Source organism: Anticarsia gemmatalis, chromosome 25, assembly GCF_050436995.1.
Source record: "Anticarsia gemmatalis isolate Benzon Research Colony breed Stoneville strain chromosome 25, ilAntGemm2 primary, whole genome shotgun sequence".
Classification (NCBI taxonomy): domain Eukaryota; kingdom Metazoa; phylum Arthropoda; class Insecta; order Lepidoptera; family Erebidae; genus Anticarsia; species Anticarsia gemmatalis.
In genome coordinates this window covers 8877179-8896756 of record NC_134769.1, presented here as the reverse complement: position 1 = coordinate 8896756, position 19578 = coordinate 8877179, and the positions used below count along the sequence as shown (strand labels likewise).

The 19578-nt window shown below is 42.0% G+C and overlaps 1 protein-coding gene across 1 annotated transcript in view; it reads right to left on the bottom strand.

Annotated features, from left to right (window-relative positions):
- The window catches only part of LOC142983828 (facilitated trehalose transporter Tret1-like), a 33596-nt gene extending 28238 nt beyond the window's left edge, over positions 1-5358 (bottom strand). Inside the window, exon 1 of the mRNA XM_076130936.1 lies at positions 5242-5358. The gene's annotated coding sequence lies outside the window, so the exon portion shown is untranslated. The remainder of the gene's footprint in view (positions 1-5241) is intronic.
- Between the last annotated feature and the right edge of the window lie 14220 nt (positions 5359-19578).

The window sequence follows — 19578 nt, the reverse complement described above, 5'->3', positions numbered from 1 at the left end:
TTTTGGTAGTTTTTTTAAAAAATGGCTATATGTATACTCCACTACACTTTTCAAAACCATTTTTTATGTGAGACGAAGCCAAAGGTATCAGCTAGTTAATAAGTATGAACCTGATGATTCTTTATTTGAAAGACATCTCCCGCGCCAAGAATTGCTCTTGTGTCGCGGGGACTTTGACAAACATACAAACAACGGACACAAGGTACAATCAGACCCGAAACAATTATTTGTGGACCGCACATATATAGTATAACGCGGACAAAGTCGACTGTCGTAGTTAGTTATTACATAAATAATGCAACGAAACCTTATTATTTCCCACTTAATATGTAAGGCTAGGCAAGAGATTTCATTAATTATTTAAGTATAATTACTCTGAGAATACATAATAACATTTACTTGGAAATGAAAGAGAACTTATACAATATACATAAAAATATTATAAGCACAAATTCTTAGTAGTTAATTCAGTTACCACGATCAAGGTTCAGTGGTTAAAAAGTCCATCATGCGGTTTCTCCTGCGCGGGTTGTGTGGATTCGATTACTACTTTAGGTCGTTCGGTAATATCTATTGAACTACAAAACCGACTCAACTCACTTGTTCGGGTTGTGCCGATCGGGTTCATCTACACATATTCGGTTCTCCCGACTGGGCTAATTAATGCCGAACCGAATATGTGTGTAGCAACCTATATATGCATTGGCTCGCGAATTCGATTACGGTAGTAGATACATAGATTCTGTGTGATATAAATAGTATTGTTATGTGCTTGTACATATGTTTATTAAAAAGATCTTCACGATAAAAAAATGTTTTCAGTGCGTCAGAAGAATTTAATCATTTTTGCTCCGTATCGGAATCGAATCCACTACCTGCTGCTGTGATAGTGAAGTACGTAAACAACAACGCCACAGACGTCATATTTGTTTTGATACATTAAACACTGAAGGTAAAAAGATCTTTTATAATAATATTATTATGCTCTCGTAAATATTTGTAAGTTAAACTCAAGTAAAAAACGATGATAAAAAGCGATTTGCTTGAAGAAACCCCCGCTATAGGTCAGTGACCTCTACTCGACCACTGTTTGGATCACGACGTGTATCTGTATATTTCATTCGAGTATTTAATACATATCATTTGCGTTACATTTATTTACTGAAAGCCGGTTGTAGGACGTAAGCCTCGCCCCCTTTTCGGCTTGTAAGATTATTTTCAGCTATTTTGCGAAAATTACTAACATAGGGCACCATAAATCTACACCGTTATAAGAATGTCGATTGCTTTCAGTCAACGATATGATTTTACTCTAGGCGCTGATAGATAGTTTCGCTCACCGGTCGATAAACGATCTGTGGGTTAAGCAACCCTTGGCACGGTCATTCCAGTCGCCCGCTTGATTTTATTTGATCTGAGCGTCCGTGCTTCGGAGGGCACGTTAAAAGTTAGCCTTAATTACGATACAAATCCTTAAGCCATGTCAAAGACATTTGGGGTGGCTGGATCATCTTTGACACTAGGTTCACTAATAACCCAATAACAAAAATAAAATACTGTGATCTAAGTTGCCTAGCAACAAATAATTTTTTAAACTTATTACATAAAAGTTAATTACAGTTTTTATACTTAATTATATAACACACAATAGATTTTTTGTGTGATTCGTTAGATAACAAAATAAAATACCTATTGAATTTAGAGGCCCCGTTGCCGTGGCAACGATTTTTTATAGAGATAATCAATACTCCTAAAAAAATAATGGCCTTGCAAGATCGTCAATATCGGGAAATTGTAAACTATTATTAAGGTTTCACCATACTTGGATAACTACCAGATAGCTTACCAGTTGAAAGGAATTTTGACAGTTGTAAATAAATATTTTTGGACAACTCACATACGGTCATCTGATTCTAAACAACAGAACTAATAAACATACTTATATACTTCTAATATAATAATAATCATCTGCAATAGATGTATATAAGTACAGGCCAATGAATGAGTGAATACTTCTAAATACATTTTACCCGGATTCGAACAGGCAACACACGGCGCTACGGTTATTGCGGCGAGGTGACCACGCTAATCACTGTGCCAACCGCGTAATTAACTTATAAATTATACATTCCTTAAAAGGGAACTTAAAACTTACAATTGATACAGTATTAGTTTAATAATAGGGTAATTAGGAATCATAGTTTGATAAATCGCTGCGATGACCGGCTATCATTTTTCAATAAATAAAATATGGAGAGTTCTATGTCACGATGACTTTTACAAACCAAGTTTTAGGGGTTTTTATAGTCGTATACAGAAATAATTAATACAATGTAATCGATATTTTACTTATTTCGAGTATTATTCATGTTAGGTCGGGGAAAAAGTCTTTTCGCATTATAGTATGTATGAGCTTGTAATAAAATCTTTCCTCTACACAAAAAAGCTCGATATTTGGGTACATCACGAGCTCACTGAAAGAAACCTAATGAACCGTGTACTCATTTGTGATTCTTGAAGCCAAAGATATTTTATTACAACTTCATACATACTATAATGCAAAAAGACTTTTTCCCCGACCTTAAAGTATTAACAATATCACGCCTCTCATACCTAAAGGTGTAGACAGAAGTCTATGAATTATGCACTCGCGATTCACAATGAACTCTTAGCTAAAACCACATTATTCGACCTGGGAATCGAACTCGGGACCATGTGTTTAACAGCCGGATACACTGTCAACCGCGCCATAGACACAGTGAATTTAAGTGGTGTATTTTCCTAAATCAACATGAAATTAGATTACGATACATTATGTCCATTATAAAGCCATTTAACAACAATCTAATCTCATCCATTTAGTTGGAAAACAGGAAAATTGCGTTAACATATCTTTCATTCATAAGTGTCGTAGTTTTATGCGACAAGTTCAGAGATCATACTACTTGAAGGACAGTAAAGATTATTTTGGCAACTGTTCAAGAAAAACAACCCTTGGAGGGTGGAGTGAGAGGGTGTGAAGGCTTAAAGGGATCTTTTATCCTTGTTTTTATTTTATTAATAACAATAAAGACACAATAGACGAGGGGTATTAGCCATTTTCAGATTTATTAGAATTGTTAGGTTAAGTCTGTGGTATTTTTAACTGCTAAGTCCTCTTCTGTAACGATTCTCTACAGTCGGTACTATCGAGTATCGAGAGGTTGACAATTAAAATGTACTGCGAGGGACATAGTTCTTGCGGCGCCCATTAGAGGCGGTGATCTGATTTTCAAGCAAAATTTCTCGATAGCTAGCTATGTCGTCGAGAATGTTGAATGTTGTTGAGAATCGGGCTACTGATTTATGCTGTTGAGCTGCACTTTTTGTGTTATTTAGGGGGTATTATTAGTATCCTTATGTAAATAATTTACTCTTTAAGAATTTGTGTTTATCGGATAATAAATCTCACCAGAAACGTAAGGGTTTTTCTGTCTCACTGCTGGGAAAAGCCTACCTTTTTTCCCTCCAATATTTCCGATGTGCAATGCTGGTAAGGCTTATGATTGTATGTACATACATAATATCACGGCTGTTATACCCAAGGGTGTAGGCAGAGGTGTTTAAAATAAACCGACGTTTTGAAACAAAAGTAGTTTGTAAAGATTGTATCAAGTGGCTTCGGTCTTTGCCACTGTGGAAACGTGATACTATGCGTAATGTTAGTATTAGGTTATTTCTCAGAAATACTGTTTTGTTAAATTTAGTATTTTACAGTTTAATACACTGATATATTTAATTATAAGAATATTTGACTCATGTTATATGAAATATTATTTTATTTTAATTGTGTTAAGTTTAGAATCCGTTGAATTATGATACTATGAGCACAAATTCAATTGAAATTAGATTAATACCAATGGAAATATTTTGTAACATTATTTTACTATTAATAGTAGTTTATACTTAATATATTCATACTAATATTTATTTCTTTGATCTCGGTCTACCCCTATGGGGAAAGGCGTGATATCACGTATGTATGTATTTATTTACTATTCAACTGCCGGGCAAGGGAATCCCGGGATATAAGGTTTGCCGCATGAATATAATATAGGATTTCAGATTTCAATATATTTTATTGCAAAGACGAAAGTTTGTGACGATGTTTGCAACGCTTTTAAGGAAAACCTACTGTTTTATCTATACTAATATTATAAAGCTGAAGAGTTTGTTTGTTTGAACGCGCTAATCTCAGGAACTACTGGTCCGATTTGAAAAATTCTTTAAGTGTTAGATAGTCCATTTATCGAGGAAGGTTATAGGCTATATATCATCACGCTACTACTCATAGGAGCAGAGTACCAGTGAAAAATGTTACAAAAACGGGGAAAATTTAGACCCATTCTCCTTATGTGACGCAAGCGAAGTTGCGCGGGTCAGCTAGTTATTTGTTAAAATTTACATAAAATTTATAGCCTGGATACTACTCACACACAGGATACTTTTTGACTCAAAGACCATCTCTAAACGGACGAATCCGCAGGTAGAAGACATTTTGTAACAATTTAATTTCTTAGAAATGTAATATGACGTCAATTGTGACAGATTACATTAAGTTTGTATTTAGTTCACACGTTAAATTAACTTAGGTAATGTTATTGTTTCAAATTCAACACTGCCCACTAAACGTGACTGAATTACTTTATCATTATAACTTAAAATAATTCTACCTTATTACTTAACTTAATTTTTTTGATATTATTATACTCGTACTTACTTTAAAAATTTTAAGCAACTTCAAAAAAGAATAAGTTCTCAATTTGACTGTATTTTTTATGTCTCTTATGTTAAAACTATTTATTGGGTGGACCGAATTAAAGAAATATTATGTAAAGGTTATAGATAGTTCCTTTGTGGACTTATTTCATTGTGATCAAAATGTGATGAAGATTTTTTTGGATATTCTTAGAAATGCATCACTTTGTATACATTACTAATATGGTCACATTTGCATTTTGGTATTCTTTTAAGAAATTATAAATAACTTGTATGTCTAAAATTTGTTTTTCAAAGTTTTGTATAACAATTATGTGTAAATTAGATTAAGATTTAACTAAACTTATCATTTGACATTTAACCTTACCTATCTTACACGACATTGTAACATGAAAACCGAAAACACTTAAAAAACTAAATAAGGTAACATAAATTGTAACAAAAATCACTTGAAATAAATAAAGAAATAAATATAAAACTCACATTATCCATTTTAAATGAAAATAAATGTGTTTTTGTTTGATAATTTGCACTAATTCACTCGCGTATCGCGGTAGTATGAATACGTGTGTTCGGTATCGTGGCACAGCGAATACTGAGTGTTACAAGCAAGAGATTCGCGATATATTTACAAGACCGGTTCCGTCAAGCGAGAAAGCGAGGGAAGGAAAGAAGTTCCGTAGAATAAACCGTGTGTGATGTCGCAGGTTCCATTCCTGTGCGATATTTTGAACGCGTTTTTGTGGTGCTTTTTTGGTTGTTTTGGTTTTTGTTATCGTTGTTGAAATAAAATGCGGAAGGAATTAGAACTAAACAAAGATCTAGGTTTTTTGCTTTGTTATATTTTTTATAAAAACGTTACCTATTGTGAAGATATTTAAAGAAGATTTATTTATCCGGGTACCAGGGTTATTCCCCTCGGTAAGACTGGTTTTCAGACTTTCAAGCTATCATAAGACTATTGGTAACTGTCAAAGATCTTTAATAATGACAGCCGGGACCCACAACTTAACTTGCCTTCTGAAGCACGAAGGATCTCGGTACATATAATATGGTCACCCATCTACAGACCAACCTAGGCCAGCGTAGCTTAACCTAAGAGATCGATCCGCGCGGCTGTAGTTACTTAGCCATTTATTGTCAATTATGATACTATAAGCGAGGTTATAAAGGTAATTAATACATTAAATTAAATATAATTTAATGACATAGGTAACCAAAAGCACTTGAGTACACTGACAAAGAGTATCTTATTTGTTATAAGAAATGGTTTAATAAAGTACCTATATAATATTTCCATGATATAATATTTTTAAGGAATTTAAGAATTATACATATATGTATATTTAAAATAATCCCATTTTAACTGACTGAAAAAAGAATAAGTTTTCAATTCGACTGTAGCTTAGATTGGTAAAAAATAATTAGGTATACTACTCTCACATCGGTGATGTCATGTAAAAAGGTCAGGTGCGTAGTACTCGTAACCGGTGGTCCTGTATAATAAGATGTATGGATGTGAATGAAGCAAGGGAAGTCTCTGCTTGTTCCTATAGGAAAAGACCGTCATTTTATGTATGATGTATGTAGGTATTTATTTGTCTCATCTTTTGTAGATATTTTATACATGTGTATATAACATATGTATGTATGCCTCTCATGTTTGTAAATATATTACACACTAGCTGACTCGCGCAACTTCGCTTGCGTCACATAAGAGAGAAAGGGTCAAAATTTACCCCGATTTTTACTGGTACCGTGCTCCTATTGGTCGTAGCGTGATGATATAAAATTAAATAGCCTATAGCCTTCCTCGATAAATGGGCTATCTAACACTAAAATATTTTTTCAAATAGGTCCAGTAGTTCTTGAGATTAGCGCAAACAAACAAGCAAACTCTTCAGCTTTATAATATTAGTATAGATGTAACACAAATATAATGTATTTAGGGACACATTACATACATAGTAGGATATATTATCACCAAGGTCGGTTTACAAAAAACCCATAGCGACTGTTATCTTTTCCTTATTCTGCCGTTTGATGTGTGGACACATGTTTTGTTGATTTATATTCAGATAGGTGGCTTATTTATTTATTACTTTACTGTCCCACTGCTGGGCAAGAATGAGAGTGGAATTACTTTACTAACAACGACGATATTATTTTGCTCTTCGAAATCCAGTTTTTCTTAACATAATTATGGTTCTTTTCCTTTCTTTTCTTTTTTAAAAGACATTTTCGCACTAAGAGTTGCTCGTGTCACGAGGACTTTTACAAACATAGAAACAACGGACACAAAGTAAAACCAGACCCGAAACAATTTATTCGTGGATTGTTAGACTCGTTCCATGTGAGAATCGAACCACGACCTGTCGACGCAAGGGTAGCGGCGTGGCCACCTTATCCACTGCGCCACGGAGTTAGTCAAAATATTTACTAACTAAATTATGTGTAGGGTAAGGTTACACAACCCATGAACAATGATGAACAGCAGATGACTAATTTGATAGCTAAAGTGACAGCAAATGTAAGAAAATCTGGCTACTAATTTTCTCTCTGCATATTTTCTGTAGATTTGGAGTTCGTCAGAGACAGACAGCCAGACGTAGTGGGAGACTGTTTTTTTTATCTGTATTTGTAGCTACTTATCAATCAGGTATAGTAGGTAGGCTACGGTTACGGAAGATGACCACAGAACAAACATAATACTAACAATACATTAACTAAGTATGCATTTCTTAATTGTTTTCAGCTAATTACTTTGTTTTTGCAGGAAATTTGCAAAAACACCATTGTTTGTATATCCTTTACAAAATTCGCATTCAGGTATGAATGTTTAATTAGGTTTTTGTTAAGCAAAGGAAAGAATTTTAATTACTACCTGCCTGAAAAGTTAATGAATTTAACATCAGGCCTTTCTGCTATGTGAGAGTATTTAGATAGTTAATACGCCTGAGAAAAATATAACTGAAATCCGTGAAACACTTACCTAAGTATCGCCTGAAGAAATAAATTAAATCTTTTGATTCCCAACGTTTCAACCTGATTCCACAACACTTCATTTCAGTAAAGAAATAATTACATTACAACAGTATTCCATACAACATAATAATAAATTCTAGCTCAAAAACCTAGTCCAAAATTTTACCTCAGAAACCATTAACAACCAATTTTTCAGTTTATAAAGTCCTTTAAAATCAAAGACCTAAACATATCAGGTATTAACGAAAGCTTTACACACTTTCTAAAGCCCTGAAAAAATACTGGCAGTAATGATAGGTGTTGTTGTTGTGTAGGTGTACGCCTGAAGGAATCCACCAAGTCAAGGTCCTCACGCAATAATCTGGTCACCGGTCGATACTTGCTTGCAGACACGCACTTTAAGGCTGTAGCCAGCTTACATACTAGGAAATATCGTGATAGTAGCAACTTACTGTTATTTTATTGTTATAAAAAGGCTTAAGATACCACCTCGTATTGTGATGTCTTTTCATCAACTTACCGTTAATCTATTGTAACCAATTCACTGTCCTAGAATCGACCTTAACATGGCTACTAAGATGATCTGTCAACTATCGGTTGACGCCTAGCCGTCAACAACTATTCAGCCGGGTATGTTTTGGTGGGAGAAAATATAGTAAATGCGATCAGCTAAAACTTACTACAAAACGACATAACGCTCGCAAAATTTCGATCACTGGTTGATGGTTAAATAACCAGAAGCATTCGGAAAAGTAAGGCGATACAAAATCCAGAAGTTGTAGCGAATTAGTTAAAAAGAAAAGAGAATTTTACTTACATACTAATATTATTGCATTTTGTATAATAAATAGTGAATGGCTTTAAGTGATTTGTTATTGATCCATTTAGTTGTTGTTCTGTGTGGTCGTACCCTTAAAGCCCAATAAAACAGACAGGGCTGTTAATCCGCGGGTAGTTTCATAATGTGATATTTGCGTGTTTATAACTATAATGTTTTTGTATTAGGATGATTTTATCGTCGTATATTTTACGTTACTTCTTGTGTACCTAAACAATAATATATACCAAATTTAAAAACTACTAGCTGACCCGCGCAACTTCGCTTGCGTCACATTAGAGAGAATGAGTGAAATTTTTCCCCGTTTTTGTAACATTTTTTACTGGTACTCTGCTCCTATTGGTCGTAGCGTGACGATATAGAGCCTATAGCCTTACTCGATAGATGGGCTATCTAACACTGAAATATTTTTTCAAATCGTATCAGTAGTTCCTGAGATTAGCGCGTTCAAACAAATAAAGAATCAAACTCTTCACCTTTATTATATTAGTATAGATTAATGTTTTTTTCTAGTATTATCTGCTCCTAACTCAGACTAGGCCAGCGTGGTCAACTCATGTCCAGCCCCTATCAAATTCTGGGTAAAAACCCTTGCCAAGGACAGATGTTTTTTTTCCCTCCGGCTGTTCTACTGATAGGTTACAAGGGTCTTCTTATAAACGGGTGAGGTTAGAACGGAGGTTGGGGAGACAGCGGCTGCGAGGAAGAAAACCTCTATAAAAAATCACCCTAACCGTAAGGTTGCCCGTGCCGAGACGGTGCGTGGCCGGCAGGTGGTTCGGTCGTTAGCGGGCATTAGGTTTAAGATAGTTTTAAGATTCTGTAGGGACCAACCCTAATTACAAAAAAGGAACCAAAACATGGAGCACGCAATCTGTAACTTTGTGGTACCCCAGGTCGGTACCGGCAGCGCCGCTGCCGGAGAATCCGGCCCCGCCGTTTCGGCGGGCAGAGCCCCCTCGTACTCTGGGGAGGGGCAACAATTGCGTTCCGGCAGCCGGCTGAAAAGTACGGCTGTCGATGGACCGTCCTGCGCCTCGGGAGGTCCTGGGTTGGGAGAGGCAGAAGGAGTGAGGAGTGAGGTTGAAGGAGGTTGTGGAAGTGGCAAGGGAGGAGAGAGAGATTTCGTTGTGCCAATCTCATCTGGCACCGGTGTCAGAGCCACTATGGTGGCTCATAGTTCTGATAGCACCAGTAAACGAAGCAAGGAAGGCCTACCTAACAGAGAAGGGCAAGGAAGGTCACAGGATAAAGGTGAAGTACCAAAGGGCAAGAACTGGCGCAGCGAGTCAGTAGGGGACCTAAGCATGGAGGGATCATGCTCGGACACCGCTGAGTCTATATCAGCTCATGTAGAGGACTCTCGTAAGAGGTATTTGAGAAAACGTCCAGTCGTAGTTCTTGACGAATGCCTAATACCCTCTAAAGAAACCAAAGAGCTTCCGATCAAAAGCCGGAAGGTACGAAAGGGACGGACACCGTCATCCCGTGTTCCCACAGTCACCACTGACCAACAAAGCACGGGAAAAGTATCCAAAGGGGACGCAGAGTCCCTCATGAGTGACTCAGCAAGCTCTATGGTTGGGCTCGACACAGTTACAACAGAAGACCTACCGGCGGCGGACCTAGCTGTTCGAATCTATGAAAGTCTGGACGACGTGGCTATTATTGCCGACCACTCGTTGAACTTAAAAGGCGCTCTTAAGAAACGGCTAAAAGAGGCGGCCAAAGCCATAAGAATCTCCACTTCGGAGCTGTCTCGGCGGTCTGCCAACCACGAGACAATAAAACTAACGGCGGTAAACCACCGCCTCTCTGCAGAGGTAAAGGCTTTGCGACAAGAGGTGGCAGCTTTGAGGGAGAAGGTGGAAACATTCCCGGCGCCACATCAGATCCAAGCACTGCCTTCGGGGCAGGCTTCCCAGCCATCAGCCACGAACTCTGAGGTCGACCGACTGATCAGCGACCTCAGACTCATGATAGACGCCAGATTTGGGGCAATTGAGGCCCGGCTTCCCCCGGAGCCCCGTATTCGTCCCCCATTAGCCGCAGATAAAAGGACGGACGTGGCGACTGTTTCGGCGCCCAAACCAGTGGCTCTCCAATCCCCACCACCGGAGCCCAAGGACAAGAAGAAGAAGAAGAAAAAATCAAAGAAAAACAAGAAAGGGAACATTGCAGACTGCTCCGGAAGTGGCTCACTGATGCTTCCAGCCACTGCTGTGTTTTCGGCGCCATCGTCTGCTCCCCCACCCCTCACGAGTGGATGGAGCACTGTTGCTCGAAAAAAGAAGAAAGAAGTAGGAAAGACCGGTGCGACGGCGGCTTCAGTCACCAAACCCAAGCCGACCAAGAAGGCTACGCTGCGCCCCCCGAATTCTGCAGTGATCATTCTGACGCTGACTCCGGAGGCCGTGGCTCGGGGAATCACTTATGCCTCCATCATTGACAAGGCAAAACAAAAGATCGTATTAGGTGACCACGGCATCTCCGGAGGGTGCCAAATCCGAGCGGCTGCAACCGGCGCAAGAAAGTTAGAACTGGCGGGGGAGAACTGCAATGACAAGGCAGACTCCCTCGCTACGAGCCTCAGGCAAGTCCTTGCAGGCGACGCTATCGTCTCCAGGCCCTTCAAAACGGCTGAAATGCATGTTAATGGCCTGGATGACTCAACCACGCCTGGGGAGGTTGCGATTGCTGTAGCACGTGCCGGCGACTGTCTCGCGGAAATTGTTAAAGTCAGCGAGGTCCGCCGCAACCCGTGGGGTCTCGGCTCGGCTTGGGTCAGGTGCCCGGCGACAGCAGCCAAAAAGATTGCTGAATCGGGCAAGCTTCTCGTGGGCTGGGTTTCGGCACGTGTCACCGTTGCTGAGCCCCGCCCCCTAAGGTGTTTCCGTTGTTTTGGCACCGGCCATGCTCAGGCCATGTGTCAGGCCGAAAACGACCACAGTGACAGCTGCTACCGCTGCGGGCTCACAGGGCACAAAATAGCGGAGTGCACCGCGGATCGCCCTCGCTGTCTTCTGTGCGCGAAGGCGAAAAAGCCGGCGGATCACCGTCTTGGAGGCCCCGCCTGTAAGGCCCCTAAATCCAAAGGAGGGAAAGTCCTGAAAGGATCGTCCGGAGTAAGAGCCCCCCAATCCACCATCAACCGGAGCGGGCTGGCAAATGAGGAAATAGCGATGACCATCGATCAACAATAATGGCCACCACGAAAATTTTGCAGGCAAACATCAACCACTGCGCCGCAGCTCAGGATCTCCTAATCCAGACTATGGCGCAGTGGTTGATTGACATAGCAGTAATTGCCGAACCCTACAGAATCTTGCCAGGCGACAACTGGATCGGGGACACTGACAATTTGGTGGCCATAGTTAGGCAAACAACATCCAGCTCCCCCTCCTTCAGCAGAGTGGCTAAAGGCAAGGGCTGCGTGGCGGCGTCCACAGGAGCAGTGGTCACTATCGCCTGCTACCACTCTCCTAACAGTAGTATAGGTGAATTTGAGGAGTTTCTGGCTGAGGTCGGCAGACTGGTTCGTTGGGCTCACCCCGCCGCAGTACTAGTAGCCGGGGACTTCAATGCAAAGTCGGTGATGTGGGGATCTCCAGCCACAAACGCCCGTGGAAGAGCCTTGGAGGACTGGGCCGTCTCGTCTGGTCTTGTTCTCATAAATAGAGGCACAACTCACACGTGCGTGCGGCATAACGGTGGGTCAATTGTTGACGTCACCTTGGCCAGCGCCGTTCTTGCGCGCCGAATTCAGGGCTGGGAAGTACTGGAGAGGGTCGAGACATTATCCGACCATCGGTATATCCGGTACGAGATTCTCCCCACTCCAGATGCCTTGAACAGCCAGAGTAGAACCCCGCGAGGGGATGGGCCGAAGTGGGTCCTGGGAAGACTCGATCGAGACCTACTAGTCGAAGCGGCGCTGGTGGAGTCGTGGTCTCCACTGCCAGACGATCAAGCAGACGTAGAGGACGAAGCCGATAAACTTGGTGACAGTATCAGACGTATCTGTGATGCGGCTATGCCCCGGGCCCAAAACCGTGCCCCCAAACGTCAGGTGTACTGGTGGTCGCCAGAATTAGCCCAATTACGCACTGCCTGCGAGAGGGCGCGCCACCGATACACCAGAAGTCGTCGTCGCCGTCGGAATGAAGCCCGCGAGGCCGAACTTTATGCTGCATACAGAGACGCCCGCAAAACTCTCTCGGTGGCCATCAGAGAGGCAAAACGCAGAGCCTGGGAGGAACTCATAGAAACCCTGGATCGTGATCCCTGGGGGCGGCCGTACAGGCTGGTGCGTGCAAAACTTCGTCCCTGGGCACCCCCAGTGACACAAACCATGGATCCGGAGCTTGTGGAACAGGTGGTGGCAGTCCTGTTCCCACACAGGAACGAATTCTCCCCCCCTCTAATGTCGGTGAGTTCGGAGGGTGTCTTTCAGTTGGCTAGTCAGGTCGTCGAAGATATTATCCCGGAAATTACCCCAGCCGAGCTTAACCGGGCGGTTGCCAGGCTCCGCGGCCGTAACACTGCCCCGGGACCCGATGGAGTCCCTGGCCGCGCTTGGGTGCTCGCCATACCCAACGCGCTCGAGCCGAGACTTATATGGCTATTTTCGGCGTGCCTCTCAAAAGGCACTTTTCCCCGTAGATGGAGGACGGGTAGACTCACCCTCATAAGAAAAGAAGGCCGTCCGATCGAATCGCCCTCGGCCTATCGTCCTATTGTTCTACTTGACGAGGTGGGCAAACTCTTTGAGCGCCTATTGGCAGCCCGCCTCGTCGAACACCTGGAAGAGCACGGTCCGGACCTGAGCCCCAATCAGTTTGGTTTTCGCCGAGGGCGATCAACTATAGATGCAATCACGCGAGTGAGGACCCTGACGGAGGATGCCGTCGCAGGGCGGGGAGTGGTCGTTGCGGTGTCTCTCGATATCGCAAACGCATTCAACACCCTCCCCTGGGACTGCATAACAGCTGCGCTCCAGTTCCACCGTGTGCCACAATATTTAAGCCGTGTGATTGCATCGTACCTGTCGGAAAGGTCGGTAGTCTATCCCGCGAGTGATCAATGGCGCGAGAGGTCAATGTCGTGCGGTGTTCCACAGGGGTCGGTTCTCGGCCCGACCCTGTGGAACATCGGCTACGACTGGGTGTTGAGGGGCCCACTTATACCCGGGGTCAACCTCACATGTTACGCGGACGACACATTGGTCACCGCCCGCGGAAACACGTACCGCGAGGCCATACACCTCGCGACGGCTGGCGTCGCCGACGTGGTCCAACGTATCCGGCGTCTCGGTCTGGTTGTCGCCCTGGAAAAATCTGAGGCCCTCTTCTTCCACGGGCCTCGCAATGTCCCACCGGCAGAGGCACACGAAATTGTTGTCGGCGGCGTGTCGATAGGTATCGGCCGATCCATGAAATACCTAGGAATCGTTCTTGACAGCCGATGGAATTTCCGGGAGCATTTCCGTCGCCTCGCACCCCGACTTATTGGGGCCGCCGGGGCACTGGGTCGCCTGCTCCCGAACCTAGGTGGTCCGTCAGATGTTTGTCGGCGTTTGTTCACTGGTGTCGTTCGTTCCATGGCGCTCTACGGCGCACCGATATGGGTGGATGCCCTCAAGCGAGAGAACACCGCAGTTCTGCGCAGGCCGCAACGTGTTCTGGCCATCCGAACGGTTAGAGGGTATTCCACCGTATCGTTCGAGGCGGCGTGCGTGTTGGCAAGGACTCCCCCGTGGGACCTTGAAGCTCGAGTCTTAGCGGATGTATACCGCCAGACCTCGGAAGCTCGGACCCGGGGGACCGGTCCGGACCCGGAGGCTGTCGCGCAGTGGAGGTGTGAATCACGCCAGAACATCCTCCGGACTTGGGCCGAGCGGTTGGAGCACCCCAGCGCTAGTGCTCAACTTATTGGCGCTATCCAACCGGTCCTTGAGGAGTGGTTAAATAGACGCCACGGATCAGTAACGTACCGTCTGACGCAGGCTCTGACGGGCCACGGCTGCTTCGGCCGATACCTGTTTGCAGTCGCTAGGAGAGAGCCTTCCCCAGCATGCCACCACTGTGGGCATATTGAAGATACGGCCACCCACACATTGGCCGAGTGTCCGGCTTGGGCGACGGAGCGCGGTGCGCTGGTTGCCGCGATAGGGCCTGACTTGTCGCTGCCGGCCGTAATTCGCTCCATGCTCGGCAGCGACGTGGCCTGGAACGCGATGCTCGCCTACAGCCAAACCGTCATCGCACAAAAAGAGGACGCGGAGAGGGTCCGGGAGCTAGACCCGAACGCAGACCCGAGGCGTCAACGCCGCGTCGGGCGAAGGAGAGTGGCGCATAATCGTCGCCCACCCTAAATTGGGTCTCTGGCAGCGGACTGGGCGTCCGTTGCCAACTCGGAGGTGAGACTCCAAGGCAGGCCGATGGCCGTAGTGTCCGGTCCATCGAGCCAATTGGCCTAGGAAGGGCCCCCGTGGAAGGGGCAACCGCGTGGCGTGCGACTTGCGGTTCTAAGCGCAAGCAGTCATCCCGTCGCACGCCACACACGCGGAACAGGCAGGCACTCGTGGGGTTTTAGTGGTGTATGCCCGCCCTTCTGGCGGGAGAGTCCCACATAACCCTGTGCTCCACCCAGGGTGCAGGGTATGCGTAACGCATTTCCCCACGAAAAAAAAAAAAAAAAAAAAAAAAAAGGCCTTGAGTCTAAGGAATAAAAATTTTACATTTCAATGGACTTATTATGATGTGGTAAAATTCTTCAACCTGTAACTGACAAACAAATAAAAATATTTTCAAATCTTTATTATCACTGTAATATAAAAGTTATGTAATAGTATTGTTATTGTTGACTGTTTATAAGTAACAATGGTAAATCGATGGTGAACTGCGGTGGTTATATTGAACTCTGAGGTTAGGGCGGTTAGAGGGCAATGTGTTTCAAGTTATTTTACTACTACAAGTAGGTTAAATTACTGTTAAACGACGGCTTAACATGAAGGTGGTTTTATTTCGTTTTTAAAAATATACGTAGTGTTAAGAAGGAAGCTGGTGTTGCAAAGAATTTTACAAACAACTAATAAACTAAGTATACTCAGACTCGGAAGTACTCAGAACTTCTAATGCTAGGATTACATACATATTTGGGAATCTAATGGTAACTCTAAGGGAACAGTCTAGGCCCAAGGGGATGATGTAATCATGATGTTGTTAGCTAGTCCATGACGCAGACCCTTCGACGCTAAGGTTTTAGACTACCCCTTTTCCGACTTTAAAATAAAAATAAAATCATGAGCAAAATATTTTTGGACACCTTTTTCTTATCCAGATTTTAACTACTTTTAGTGGCCATCCATCTGAATCTCGTCCTCGGGTCTATTACTTAACCACGAGTACTCATTAAGCTGTAACTCAACACTAAGGGGTTCTAATGACCAAACGTCGATCGTTAATGAGTTTGTTTGTTTAACTGACCGGCCTTGATCACTCAACTAATAGCAGTTTAACCCTCCGTCTTAACCCTGATGAGATCAACTGTGTAGGAATGTTGTTTAACCCTTTCAACTGACATAGCATACAATAGAAAATAAATAGATTTTCGTATTGATTAGTAATTGAAAATACCACAGGGTACATTGATCGGTCTAAAGACTTATAGTAACCATCAAGAGGCCTTGGGATTTCTCTCCGGAACGAGAAATAGATGCAATAAGACCCAAATGGGGTATAAAAAATTACCTGTATACCAAAATATATTTATGTATAACAGTTTCGCCACTATTAAATAACAGACATACAGACATCTAAACATACGTAAACGTTTTCATTTAGATTTTAAGTAGTAACATAAAATTTGTAAGGATTGTACCTACCAACTGGTGTTCTTTGGTTTCTGCCTAACTCTATGCGAAAAATATGTGATTTTATGTACCTATATATGTATAAGTGGAGTACCTATTATAGATAACCCTTCCGCATGAATTACCGCACAACTGGACGAATTAAAAATAGTAATATGTAAATCAATACTTATGAAAGACCGTTTTAAAACGTGAACCGAATCAAATTCTATGAACCAGTCAACAATTCTTCAAGCGTCTCTCGTGTTGAATAGAAAGCGTATGACTCATACTTTATTTATTGCCTTTCTTTGTATGTGGAGTGTGAAAATGGCAAGAATGGCAGTAGATAGCCTACTTTGAGTGGTTTTTTTTTAAAGACAACTCCCGCACTAAGAATTGCTCTGTGGAGTTCTAAGCCACTGCGCCACGGAGGCAGTCAAAGGTTGATGACTTAATATTTATTGTTTTAAACTAGGTCAAAGGTTCGCCGCCCTTAATGGGAGTGCTTCTGCTCCATAAATGGACTATCCCACCATCATTCTTAACTATTCTACAATCCAAGAAGCTTTTAATTAATCAATAATAATCATTGTTTTACTATTACAATATCTTATCTTGTAATTAACACCATTTACACCATTTATTTTTGTTAGCAGCCCCTAACAAAACGTTTAATAAATTAGGTACAAACTACGACGACAAAGGACGTATACGGGTATTTATAACTAGATAACTACTTGTGGATCACATAAATATTTCTTCTACTTATTGCCAGTTACACATCTTACGGATAAACTTCAGATACAATAACCGGTTGATAAAGTGACAGCAAACGTACGAAAAAATCTGACAGTATTCTACCTGAAAAGTTAATCGGTACTTATTCAAAAGATTCTTTAAGGCTATACCGCCCTTAAGGAATCAAATCCCCGATCCCATGCTCAACAGTAGCAGTGTGGCGACCATTTCGCCACTAAACCATGCTTTACTTAGGGATTGTATCGGCACTGTATGATTGATTTACCAGTCTCTGCTCAATACATCATTGTCTTTCTTCTAACAGGTCAGTCATATGACTGCTACATTTAGAACAATACAATATCACAATAGTGTCAAGGACTTAGAGCAATGAGACGAGAACCTTATTGATGTATGTGATGTGTAAATAAATATTAATATGAAGCTTTCTTTATTAACAAATGTGACTGATAATAGAAGTGTAGTGGTCAAGGTACTGGACTTACGATTGAGAGGTCCCGAGTTTAATTCTTACTTATTGCAATTTAGCTGGCAATATCAGGGAGCCCATTATTAGTGTAATAATGCATTTGGACTAAAGCCCTAATCCCTTCTCCCCGTTTGGGAGGAGACACTTGCCCTGCAGTGGGACAGAAATGAGTTTAAAAATTTTATGAGCAAATTTTATGGCATTTGGCATTAAAGAATTTTATGAGATCAAAAATATTTTGCATTTCGATATAGAAAAAAAGGGGAAACCGGCAGCAAATTAACAATATTTTAAACAAAAATTGCAAATAACAAGATGATGGCTTTCCGTGCCTTAAAAACCTAGATTCTCAATCTCATGGATGCTAATTACCTACATTGGACCACAAAAGCAGTGGTTTATGTTCTTTTAGAAATAGCTGCTGTATTTAAAATCTTCCTAAATTATTCCATACATTTTAATACAGCAAGAACTCTTTTATATTCAAAGTAGTTCTAAGTATATACGAGCTCATCAATAAAAGCCTTTAAAATGACCTCCAATGAATAACCATGTTAAGTCAACGACTGCATCAGTCTCTGACAGAAATGTGAATAGAGAGCAGCTTATGCCCTGCAGGGGCAAGATAATATTTTGAATAAATAGAGTCTTTGTGGAGAATAATAACTGCGAGTAATGCCTAACAAAGAGCAGTGATAGCCGAGTGGTATAAGTTGACACCTCCCAAGCCAGTGACACAACACACCAATGACTTTTCGAAATTATGTGTGTATCTATACTAATATTATAAAGCTGAAGAGTTTGTTTGTTTGTTTGTTTGTTTGAACGCGCTAATCTCAGGAACTACTGGTCCGATTTGAAAAATTCTTTCAGTGTTAGATAGCCCGTTTATCGAGGAAGGTTATAGGTATATATATACAACATCACGCTATGGTCATTAGGAGCGGAGTAGCAACGAAAAATGTTACAAAAACGGGGAAAATTTTGACCCATTCTCTTAGGTGACGCAAGCGAAGTTGCGCGGGTCAGCTAGTTAGAAATAATTATCACATGCTCCAACGGTGAAGGAAAACATCGTGAGGAAACCCTGCATGCCTAAAATTTGTTTAATACATTTATTGGGGGCATGCAAAGTCCCCAACCCGCACTTGGCCAGCGTGGTGGACTTAAAGCCTAATCCATCCCTTATTGCGGGAGGAGACCCTTGCCCAGCAGTGGGACAGTAATGGGTTAAATAATTTATAATGGCTAACAAAGCTTGGCAAACAAAGTGGAGTAACCATTGACTTGAATACTTAAGTGTACTAATGAAAGGAATTAGAAATAAAATGGGTGTTTGGTTAACCTTATAGACTGGTAAACGGCGAGCAGGTTGAGCAATCCTTGGTGCTGACACTTCATATGGCTGCTTAATGGTGCGAGGGTCTCCGTTAAAAGTCAGTTTTGGTTGGCTTTAGATAAGCTGTTCGTGGCTTGACCAACATAATACTGTATGATAGTTATCATATACGCTATGACAAAGATCTTTGGGTAGTTTGAAAGACATCGACTAGAACCCATCTACATCTTCCAACCAGCCTGGAGCAGTGGTGTAACTTCAGGAGGTACATGGGCCAATTGTTATAGTGCTACGAAAACAAAAATGTCCAAAACCGGAGAGGGCCACAAGGATTCATTCATAATATTCTTTTGCCTCAAAATCGACGTCCGTGGTGTAATTAAGGATCACCGTTACTACCTTAAGTTTTGACTGCCTCCGAGGCGCAGTGGTTTAGGTCAACACCGCGCCACTATTGCCTCGGGAGGTAGTGGGTTCGATTCCCACACCAAACAGATATTTGTGCGATCCATAAATAATTGTTTCGGGTCTGATTGTTTTTTGTGTCCGTTGTTTATATTTTTGTAATAGTCCCC